This window comes from Arvicanthis niloticus, chromosome 3 (assembly GCF_011762505.2).
Source record: "Arvicanthis niloticus isolate mArvNil1 chromosome 3, mArvNil1.pat.X, whole genome shotgun sequence".
Classification (NCBI taxonomy): Eukaryota; Metazoa; Chordata; class Mammalia; order Rodentia; family Muridae; genus Arvicanthis; species Arvicanthis niloticus.
This window is the reverse complement of record NC_047660.1, coordinates 66,466,616-66,478,820: the sequence shown is the minus strand read 5'-3', so window position 1 is coordinate 66,478,820 and position 12,205 is coordinate 66,466,616. Positions and strand designations below refer to the sequence as shown.

Here is a 12,205-nt window from a genome sequence, read left to right as displayed (position 1 = left end):
CTGGGCAGGAGAGACAGTTCAGTGGTTAAGAGCACTGACCGCTCCCGCTCTTCCAGAGATCTTGAGTTCAATATCCACCACCCATATGGTGCTTACAGTAAGTAATAGGATCTGATGCCCTCTTCTGGTTATCTGAAGACAGTGTACTCACATAGAATAAATAGATTCTTTAAAGTAGAAAACCCAGCTCACCAAGTAGATAACACAGAAGGAATACTGATTCTATTTCATCAGGTTGTTACTATATAACCCTGGCTAGGATTATATATACCTTGGAACTTGGTATTAAGACCAGGCTGGGCTGGACTCAGAGATTAACCTGGGATTAAAGGTATGTGCCACTATTACTAGTCTCTCGAGTTCTGTTTGAAAATTTTCCAAGTAATCCCAGTACTTGGAGTTTAAGTTGATGCAAAAAGATTAGGTGAGTCTAGGGAGTTTGCCTCAAAAAATAATAAAAAATCCAAAACAAAATATACCAATCCTCTTCTGACCTTCTTGGGGGATACCAGACACAAGATACACATACATACATGTAGGCAAAACACAGAAAAATTATTGGCCACCTACACTCTAGCACATATTCTCCAAATACAATTTAAAAAATAAATAACATGACCTACATGCACTCAGAAAGTCAAATACAACTTCTATACATCTGTATACATTTCTATTATTCAAGACATTATCACTTAGTTTTCATTTTAGACAGGGCCCTTGTTCTATGAGGCCATATTGACCTCAAATGGACAATCCTTCTGTTTCATTTTCCCCTAATTCTGTGATTACATGACTCTGTATCAGTGTGGGTTTTTAAGGTATAAATGAGTATGTGCAATCAATACCCAAAATATAATTATTTGGGGGAAAGTAGCACAAATTGGGCTTGAATTTACCAACAATCCTCCTGCCTTAGCCTCCATACCTGGCAATCAAAAATGTTAAATATAAGCCAGGCAGTCGTGGCGCACGCCTTTAACCCCAGCACTTGGGAGGCAGAGGCAGGCGGATTTCTGAGTTCGAGGCCAGCCTGGTCTACAGAGTGAGTTCCAGGACAGCCAAGGCTATACAGAGAAACCCTGTCTCAAAAAACAAACAAACAAACAAAGTTAAATATAACATTTAAATTCTAATTCTGGTATATACAATACTCAAGGACAACAGCAGTTTTCTTTACAACGTACTCCCCCCTAATTTTAGTCACCAGCTTGTAATGTTAATATACAAAGGCATTTATAGTTAAAAAGGTTAAATTAAGAAACAAATGTATCTTCAAACTATTACTTTATTAAGAATACTAAAGAGAATTTTTTTGTTTAAATTATACTACATATTGTAAAAATATCAGTCAGGACTGGTCAGAAAAGCTTAAATTTAAATTTAAAAATTTAAATTTAAATTAAATTAAATAAATTAAATAATTTAAATAAATTAATTAAATTTAAAAAGCTAAGTCCTTTAAAAAAAAAACAAACAAACGCATTGGTGTTGAAGGTGTGGGATCCTGGAAATGAAGTTACAGTTGTGAGCTGCCAAGTGGGTACTAGGGTTTGAGCCACCTCTACCCTCAAGCCAGTCAATTGAAACAGGAAACCAGGTTTTTACAAAGACAAGTAAAACTATGAACAAGGCTGGCCTGAAATTGAGACCCACCTGCCTCTGGCAAATGCAGGGGATAAAGATATGCCACTATGTATGGCCAACCAGTTAATGTCCAGACACCAGAAAAGAGTAGAAAGAAGATTCTCTGGTACTATAATTGTGATTATTAGCCACAATGGGATTGCTGGGAACCGAAGCTAAATCTTCTAAAAATCTAAAATCTAAAGAGAATAAATCCTCTTATTTTATCATAAGGACACCCATATGACTCAAACATTAGTAACTCCAGCTCCAATAGATACAGTGCACTCTTTTGGACTCTAAGCACAGGAGCAAGTACACGTACATACACACACACACACAAAATGTTTGAATACTTTTAATAAAATGAATTAAAAATAGGTAAATGATATCACTGACGTGGTAGTTACAGAAAAAAAGCATGCAAAAACTGAGGAATCTAACACATCAATAAAGAAAGTTAAGATGCTGAAGTATAATTTAGCCAGTTTTTTGTTTGTTTTTTAGGTCTGTATTTTGAGTGCTTTGCCTGAATGTATGAATACCACCTGAGTGCCTAGTACTCAGAGACCAAAAAGAGGGCATTAAATGACCTTAAACTTAAACTGGAGTTTTGGATGCTTGCGAACCACCATGTCAATACTCAGAACTGAACTAAGGTATTCTGCAAGAGTAACAATAGCTCTTATCTGCTGAGCCTACTTTCCAGGCCCTAGTCTTTTACCAAGGTAAAATGGCCAGTATTCCATGAGTGGTGACACAACTTTTATGGAAGCATTCTAAGCACATAGATCTGGATCTGACCTGAGTTCCAGGCTAGCCAGGACCATAGTGTGACAGGAGCTCAGCTATGTTTTTAACATTAAGGAAAGGGGAAAAAAGAGATCAGGGTACCACAGTAAAATTCTAGCTTTAGTGTTGAAGAAAGAATCCACTGGCTGGAGTGGTCCATACCTTTAATCCCAGCACTAATGAGCTGAGGCAGGCAGATCTAAATTTGAGGCTAGCCTGGTCTTCAAAACAAATTCCAGGATAGCCAGGGCTAAACAGAAAACTTGTCTCAAAAAACATACCCACTAAATTTTAAAAATTGTAACTAACCCATTTTTGAAGATAGGCCTCATTTTGAACTCTATACAGCTCAAGATACCCTTGAACTACTTCCCAAGTGCTAAATTATAGTCATGACAAGCAACTCCAGGCTTTCAAACACATTTTAGCAGATCAGTGTAGCTGTCACTTTAGAACAGACTAACATGTAGGAGAAAAAGAAATGGACATCAACTGCAATAGAGACAATGATAAACTAGCTCAAACCAAGAAAACAGCAGTAAATGCTTTTAAATGAAAAGAAAAATGATAGTAAAGACAACGTGAAAAGAAAACCGCAGTTTGTTGAATTGAAGATGTCAAAACAAACCAATTTGAACAGTCTAGATACAGTTTGTCTTTGAAATAAAACAAATGAAAGGTAACATTTAAATTCTAACTCTGGTATATACAATCCTCAAGGATAACAGCAGTTAAGTTTTCTTCTTCACAATGTACTCTCCTCCCCTAATTTTAGCCACCAGCTTTTAATGTTAATGTAAAAACTTTTATACTTAAAAAGATTAACTTTTTTTTAAAAGTGCATCTTTAGACTATATTACTTTACTAAGAGTACTGTGAAATTTTTGTTTAAAATATACTTGTCTAGATACAATTTGTCTTTGAAATAATTGTCCTTTTCTGAAACATTAGGTATCATCACATTGAAGGCCACCAGGCTGGCCTCAAAAACAAGGTAGCAATTCTGGCTCTGTGCCAGGAGTGAGTCAACAAACCCTGCTTGAAGTTGGTTCAGCAAATCTACCAGATAGGTTACTGAATAGATACAAATCTATAAATGTCCATATTGTTATATAAATTTAACGGCAATCACTTCATTCAGATAATATACAGAAATCATAGGACTGGAACAGCTCATGGAATGAATACAAAATAAGGACAGACTGAGAGTCAAACACAACTCCAATAGTTAAAGAAACAGCAACAACCTGGAAGCAAAGTTTAAAAGCTTCACAATGGCTTAGGTCTTTGCTTCTCAATCTGAGGGTTGAGATTCCCCCAGGGAAATCACATCAGAAATTTCCAGTATGATTCATAGCAGTAGCAAAATTAGTTATGAAGTAGCAACAAAGTATTTTTATGGTTGGGGTTGACCACAACATGAAACTTTATTAAAAGGTCGCAGCATTAGGAAGGTTGACAATCACTGGTTTAGGTGGTTAAATGATACATGTCAAGTAAAAAAAAAAAAAAAAAAAAATAGACCAATGCGTTTAGTAACACAGACCCAAACCATTATTTTCTTTTTCTTCAAGTGAAATTCATTTTAAAAAGTGGTTGCTTTTTGGGCTAGAGCTCAGCAGTTACAAACCTGTCCAAAGGATCCAGGTTCAATTACCAGCACCCACATTGCAGCAAATTGTAACTGCAGTTCCACAGGGACCTAAAGCCTACTTCTCGCCCCAGAGGGCACCAAGCATGCACACATTGCAAAACCCCAACTTAACTTCTAAAAATGATAATTTCATTTCACTTCCTAATTTACCCGTCACTGGCTCACTGCTAAAAATAACTCTAACATAGTACTCAAATTTTTATCATCTGGCCTTATCCTAACATTCAGTTTACATCCTCTTAAAAGGTGTCAGTGGCCTCCTGATACCGTACCTACTACTGCAATCTTCTACAGAGCTGTGCATACATCTCATATATTATCATTTCTCACTCACCAACAAGTAGGCCGAGGTTCTCCTGACAGATACTTATCCCCTAAACTAGAAATGAGTAACCTTAAAAAATAAACTTGTAGATGAAGCAATTAAACTGGCCCTATACTGAGCAGATGCAAGACAACACAAGACAAAGGTAGTTTTCATGGAAAGAACCAATATTTAAAAATGACTTTTCTAGATCCTGAGTTTCTACTTTAGTTCCACTATTTTCTGTGATGCTGCTACCTTAGGTGATCATTTGACCTCCATTTACTTTTTGTTCAAGTATGAGAAGGCATATAATATCACAGGACTTTCTAGGTTGAAAACGTAGTAAATAACTCTAAATGGCCAGATGTGGTGTTGTTTGCCTTTATTCCTACCACTCAGGAAGCAGAGGCTTCAAGTCATTGCTAGACCATCTCAGTTCATGTAGATACAGAAATTAAACAGGTCTTCCTATTTTAAACTTTAAAGGGCATACCTTTTTCTTAAATTCCTAAAGATGATTGCGAGACAGGATTTTGATGCTATTAATACTACTGTACTTCTTAAGGTTGGTTCCATGTAATTTTTGTTTTTTTCCAAGAGTGGCACCACACTAGCCTCAAACTCCTACTGCAATTTTGAGTGCTGTCATGGACATTCAAGTATTTATATTAAAACTTGTTCTTTAAAATATAATCAAAAACTGTAAAAAAAAAAAAAAAATACATATAAGCAAGGTCTCATATATTCTGGGCTGGCCTCAAACTATATAAAGCCCAAGGAAGACCTTGAACTTCCTATACTACTACATGGATCACAGGTGTGGCTGTCACCAGGCCCAGTTTATGGAATGCCATGAATCAAAACTCAGGGTCCTTTTATGCAAACCAGGCACTTGTGAACTCAGTTATATACCCAGATCCCAAAGATTACTTACTCTAAACAGCTCAAAGATAACCTGAGAGAACTGTCTAGAAGGAGGTACTTTCATTTCCATGGCACTACCTATACATCAACTAAATTTAAATGAGTTTATTTCCTAGTCTTCGCAATGAAACCAAGTGGACCTCACACCTCTTACCATCACCCAGGAAGGGTATACATCTGTTCCGAAGGCCCCCCTGGCTCCAGGTCATCCTGGCTGTTGCTGCTCCAGACTGGGCATCCATGTTGCTGCGGCTTGTGGTTTGTGAGGGGGTAGTGTACAGGAAAAGCAGGATGGGATTTCAAGGGAAACAGTAGGAAGATGGCTTTTTGGGAAAATGCCATCACCATTATAGGTGTTAAATAGTACCACACACATTTTATTGCAGCACAGTTTAAAAATCTAACAAATGAAAGATTAAAAAGAAAAAAAAATAAAAAGAAAAAAAATTAAAAATACAGACGTCCAGAGATGCTCTAAAACAGTTAAGTTAAAGATCAGGAAAAATAAGGTCAAAGACTTAACAGCCAGTAAAATTATTTCCAGTGTGGGGAAGGGGTTGAGGGCAAGGGTGGGGTTGGGAGAGAAAAGGTTTATGTGATCAAACTACTTAAAAATACTAACACCTTCACTTTCTCTCCCAAGATGGAAAACTCCAAAGTCAATCAGGAGGCTGAAGAAATCTTAACATTCAGAAAAACTCCACTTTAATTCGTTTAAAAATCATCATTATCATCATCATCATCACCATTATAAGTATAATAATAATAATAACTAGTAAGTAACAACAATAAAAAGGAAACCAGCGAAAGTCAGGAAAAATGTAAAAAAAAAATTGTAATAACTTACTGTAGCTGAAGATCAAAAAAATCTCACTGTAAAAAAACAAAAATAAAAATAGCCCAGATTAGAAAAACGGGAGGTCTAAAAATGTCAAGTCAGTAAAGTTCAATTCTTTTCTTTTCCAAAAGCAGTTTCCACAAAAACCGCAAGGGTAATAATGTTCTCAATAGCAGACAAGCAAAGCCCTTTCCACATCATCAGTTAATCTTAAAAATACACGAGGAAGTAGAGAGGTCAGTTTATGAGGCTAAAAGGCTCCTCCTCTAACCCAACTGCTGCAGAAAAAATAGAAATAGAAATTTTAAAAATTACATCTTAAATCCAGGTCCCGTTTGTTTTGTTTTGTTGGTTTTTTGGAAATAATTTTTAAAAAAACACCTGTATGTTTGTCATAGTGCACACCAAGTTGCATCAGTATGTTTAAAATATCTTTATAAAATCAATTTTGGAATGGGAATGTGTGTGTTCTGGAAGGGTGGGGAAGGGAAGTTAAAAATCAAAGCTGAGCTCCAGTGAGTAAGGATGGGGTTCGCCTTGCTGCCCTGTGAAAGGAGAAGGGACAGATTGAGTCATAGTTCCTCAGAAATGTGCCCTAAACCCAAGACAGAAAACTGTCTGTTGCATCTAACACATTTTGGTAAAGCATTAACATTTCACTGGGAGGGAGAGAGCCTTTAGAGAATCATCACTTTTATTAGTGACTGTTTTTACAATTCACCAACATCAGTAGGTGTCTGAAGTTATTACAAAAGTCTGTATCCCCTTTAAGGGGACTGATACTGTGTGTTCACTTTGTAATCAGCAGAATGGGCAACAAAAATACAGAAAAACCAGGCTAACAAATGGAGATGAAGTGAGTAACAGATTCATGGATTTCAAAACCTAAGGTCATGTATTTTTTTGCTATATGATTAATACAGACTAAAGGTGAATGAATGGTCTACCATGAAAACATACACTAAAAGGGAGTCATCTATCCTCAAAACCAAAGAGTGAATGAAGACCATAAGACTTTGATAAGATTCTACAGCCAAAGTGAAAGATGTTCTTAAAAAGGAGCCAGCCCTTTTTTATTCATCATCATTGACAGTGAAAAACCAGAGATGAAGGGAAGGGTCCATGAACAGTTTATGTCATGAAATAGGTAATAAAAATTGTGCCTTTGTGGATGTGTCCCATTTTTTTTTTATCTCATCTAGTATACCTAACTAGTCCCAAGGTATGAAGAATCTGACACATAACGAAAAACTGAAACAATGTATATGACACAAACTGGTTGTTTTATCAGCCAAAAGAAATGCAGTTAGTATCTACTCATTGTGTAAATAAGCAAGACTTGGTTGTTTTTCAGTTCATTAAGACATGAGGCCATAATTTTCCCTTATAAAATTCATGTTAAAATTATAAACTGAACACTTAAAAGTATTTATCAAGCAAACCCTTATTTAAAAATACCAAGACCACAAACAGAACAAGTACTGTAAGCTATTAAGACTAAGTATCAATCTCAAGTAGACAATATATAAATATAAAAACTGTAGAGTTAAGTTTCTAGGTAGAACATTGATATTTGAAAGTTATTCGTATTTTGAAGGTAATTATAAATAAAAATTCTATTTGGTACTTCTACCCTGAACCCAGTACCAAAATCTTCAGGATGTTAGCCTAATAGATTTAAAAAAAGAAAAAGAATAAGATATAGGCTTAAAAAGCAGCTATGCTCCACTAGGGAGGCAAAGGCAGGTGGAGGATCGAGTTGGAGGCCAGCCTGCTCTACATAGTGAATTCTAAGCCTGCTCTACATAGTGAATTCTAAGATCTGCCAGAGCACCAAGCTATATGAGACCCTGACTGGAAAAAGCCAAAAGCCAAAAACCAAAAAAAAAAAAAAAAAAAAAAAACAAACCAGCAATTACATGTTTTGTGTCAACAAGTTATAGAACTAATGAACTCCTGCTACTTTTTTTTAAAAGCAAAATGTCAGCCGGGGCGGTGGTGGCGCACACCTTTAGTCCCAGCACTTGGGAGGCAGAGGCAGGCGGATTTCTCAGTTCAAGGCCAGCCTGGTCTACAGAGTGAGTTCCAGGACAGCCAGAAATACACAGAGAAACCCTGTCTCGAAAAACCAAAAACCAAAAACCAAAAAAAGCAAAAAAAAGCAAAATGTTTTTCAATAAAGACCATATATAGAGTTGGAAGATGGTTCAGCAGATAAGAGCACTCACTGCTCTCACAGAGGTTCTATCTTTAACTCCAACACCCACGTGCTAGCTCACAACCTAATTCTAGTTCCAGGGGGTCCTATGTTTTCTTCCTGGCTTACATGTCCAGCAGATACACACATAGTGCATATACATACATGCAAACACTTATACACAGAACAATAAAATTTTAGTATTTCTAGGCTATACTAACAAAACTCTAAGGTTTGGATGAGCTCTTCTAAAAGGACACTCAAAAATGAGTCAAGACAAGAAATATCACCTGGTACTTATTAAAAATGTAAAATCTAGAGAACCATATGACTCAACTGGAAACTGGTAGTCCAGAGCCCAGTGGTCTTTTCTTAAACTAGTGAGAACCAATGCTCAATGTAACTTTTCAAAAACACCTGTTATTTTTCACCAGCCAATTCTTCAGTAAATCTAGTTCATACAAAGCCATACTCCTTCCAATGAAAGTTGAGTGTATGAGGTTATTAAGTAAATAATGCTAAGAACAAATATCAATAAATTTACCTGACTGCTGACCGTAATACGGTTTTTAAGGTAGTCAATAGCAATGACTAGTGTTTTTGTTTTTTTTTTTTAAGATTAGATCTCATTTGTTGACACTGGCTGGTCTCTAACTGGCTATTTAGGCCAAGCTAGCTTCCAACTCAGAGATCTGCCTGCCAGCCTTTCAAGTACTAGGGTATATACTTTACCAGTAAGAGCAGTAATAATTTAGGAAACAGAGAGTAATAATTTAGGGTGGAGTGGGACAACTTTCTGTATATTTTGTCAACTATCACCAATGACTAGGGCTAAATCAGAGTTCAAGTTTTCTATATCAAGTAGTTAGTCTAGTTTTACAGCTCAAAACAAATCCAGAAGCCTAATTTATTGGATATTTATAAGATATAGTTTTTACTCAGCCAAGATTTCCCAATTATTACACTCCCTAGTTAGTATCTTACACTTACCATATATAATCTAAGATTGTAAGGAACTATTTGGGAATATATTCCTTGAACAGCCACTCCCATTCATAACAAGATCACAAGCCAATCCATCATCTAGAGATCAAATTGCAAACATGTTTCTTTACAGAAGAAACAGTAACTACTACCAAACATTTCTGAAAACGGCTTGACCATGGTAAATGAGAAGATTCAAACCTTGCAATTTTAACAACTTCCTTTATAGTCAAATCAAAAATGCTATCATTTGCATCTGGCCTCAAAATTGCAAGAAATCCATGCCATGCTCTGCCAGGACTGAAGGTGCCCCACCAGGCCTGGTCTACATTTGTAACACTTAATTGTCAGGTATACCTCAAATACCACCAATAACCTTCTTGCATAATTTCTAACATTTATTTATAAAATTATTTTTCATGGATGACTTCCTCTTACCTATTTTTCACTGTTCACCAGGGCCAAAACTCTCTACCCTTCATCTATTCTAGGTTTTAAAGGCACATGTCTTTAATCCCATCACTCTCAGGCAGAGGCAGGTGGATCTAAGTTCCAGACCAGCCTAATCTGTAAAGGGAGGCCAAAACTATTACTGAGAAACCATGTCTCAAAACACAAACAAACAAAAAACCAACATGTAGGAGGCTAACTTTTTTCCTTTATTTCCTTTACTTAATTTAAAAAAAAAATTTATTTCATGTATGAGTACACTGTCTTCAGACACACCAGAAGAGGACATCAGATCCCCATTACATATGGTTGTGAGCCACCATGTGGTTGCTGGGAATTGAACTCAGGACCTCTGAAAGAGCAGTCAGTGCTCTTAACCGCTGAGCCATCTTTCCAGCCCTGTTTTTTTCCTTTATTCTCTGCTTTTTTCTTTAGACAAGGTCAATACCCCAAGCTGGACCAAGAATGGCCTTGAACTCTTCCTATCTCTATCTCCCAAGAGCTCAAATTAGACGAGTAGGCCATTTACATTCTATTAAGTATGCTTTAAAGTAAAATTTGTATAGCTTAAACTAAAATTAGCACCATATTTTTGCGACTTAAACCACTTGTTTTTCTGTGTACCCCTGGCTGTCCTGGAACTCACTCTGTACACCCTGCTAGCCTTGAATTGTTATCTATCTTCCATCCTAGTGCTGAGATTAAAAACTGTGCCACCACACACAGTGAAAAAACAACTTTATAATAAGTTTACCTAATAACTCCGAAGTAAATTACTATGACACAAAAACCCCACACTCCGTACTGGGGATTGAATTCGGGGCATCTTGAATCCTAAGCACTACCACTGGGCTACATTAAAAATAATTCAACACCTATAAGAGAACAACTATTTGTTTTTAAGCACAGTTTTACTATGTAGTCCTGGACTGCCTTGCAATGGGTAAGGTCCTGACTCAGAGCCTCCAGAACACAAAGATTACAGGCCTGCACTACCATACATAGCTGTAAACTGCCCTTTTGAGTTTTAGATAAATAGTATTAATACTGGAGTGTCTGTAAACCATTACTGTGTCTTTTAATTATTGTTCCTAAATCCAGCTTGAAATTTTTCTGTTAATTTCTGAGCCAGGTTTCCCTTCTTTAAGAAAAAAAAAAAAATCGTCCTTTTTCCTTTTTTTTTTTTTTTTTTTTTGAGACAGGGCTTCTCTGTGTAGCCTGGGCTGTCCTAGAACTCGCTTTGTAGACCAGGTTGGCCTAGAACTCAGAGAGATCTGCCTGTCTCCGCCTCCCAAGTGCTGGGATTAAGGGCGTACACTACCACCACCACTTGGCTAAGTCTCTTTTTTGTGCACAAGGTATTCTAATAACTCAGTGAAAATACTTAATCTGTCAAGTACGATCCTGTCATCCACTTTTAAGTCTTACGTCTCTCTATGACAGTAGTACCTACCTCAAGCAAAGTTCCACTAACTTATATGATTTGTAACCTGCAGATAAAAAGTAAGCTGTAATTATTCCAAGTAAAATTAATCTTCGGCACTTGCCTTTACAAACACAAACACTCCGACTTTTAACCACTTATTCCTAAAGGAAAAAAAAAGTAATTACTCCTCAATCTATTGTTAAAACGCCGTTCAGACGCCATGTGACCCGCCTGGAATTTAGAAGCTTCCAGTAGTAAAGCATGTTATCGCTCCCCCACCCCCGCCCGACGTTTATCTTAGAAGATAATAACGGAATCTGTAAGACATTCACTACAGTTACATTAACAAGCATTTCGTCCTTTGCTTTCTCGCTCCCCCTTGGAATCCTAATGGGCGAAGGAAATGAAAGTAGCCGTTAAACACGAGCGCGCAAGCAGGGTATTTTCGTACGCACCGTGGCCTAGAGGTCACTGGGCTGAATCTGCGCCAAGGCCGAGGCCTGTTGACTCCCGCCTTAGACCCAATCCCCAACGCACACGAACAAACGCGGCCTCGGTTTCTGCCGCGAGGCCGTTTTCTCCCCTACACCCGCTGGCGGGGCCCAGCAGCCCAGGGCCTCCCCTGCACTCGCCCTCTTCGCTTACCAAGACTTAGGAGAGAGAGAAGAGACTGCCTCTCCTACTGCGGGTCTACGCCGAGACGCCGGAGCTACAACAGCAAGGAACCACACGACCGTTCGCTCTCCGTCTCCTCACAAAATGGCCCCCGAGCTCCTCTGCCGCCGAGGCAAAAGTCCAGCCCCCACCACGCTCCTGGAGGCGTTCCTATTGGCTGTGACTTTTCTCGCTACCGCTCCTAATTAGATAGCGCTACCGCTCCTCACAATTCCGTCCAATCATAATCTGAGGTGGGTTTGACTAATTGAGAGAATTTCCACATGCGTAACAGAGGCTAGTTAGTAATTGGTTACGCTTCCTGTCATTTAGTGTCTGATGGATGGTTATTGGTC

The 12,205-nt window shown here is 37.7% G+C and overlaps 1 protein-coding gene across 17 annotated transcripts in view; it reads right to left on the bottom strand.

Annotated features, from left to right (window-relative positions):
- Positions 1 to 11,994, bottom strand: part of Hnrnpc (heterogeneous nuclear ribonucleoprotein C) — a 28,286-nt gene extending 16,292 nt beyond the window's left edge. For 5 of the 17 annotated variants that reach the window (XM_076931055.1, XM_076931057.1, XM_076931059.1 and 2 more), the window contains exons 1-3: positions 11,841 to 11,991; positions 6,454 to 6,683; positions 6,148 to 6,173 (exon numbers count right to left, since the gene is read on the bottom strand). The gene's annotated coding sequence lies outside the window, so the exon portion shown is untranslated. Of the gene's footprint in view, positions 1 to 5,454; positions 5,681 to 6,147; positions 6,174 to 6,453; positions 6,684 to 11,222; positions 11,260 to 11,840 lie in introns of those variants that run through there. The other 12 variants (XM_034497665.2, XM_034497671.2, XM_034497675.2 and 9 more) reach the window with 6 other exon arrangements.
- Between the last annotated feature and the right edge of the window lie 211 nt (positions 11,995 to 12,205).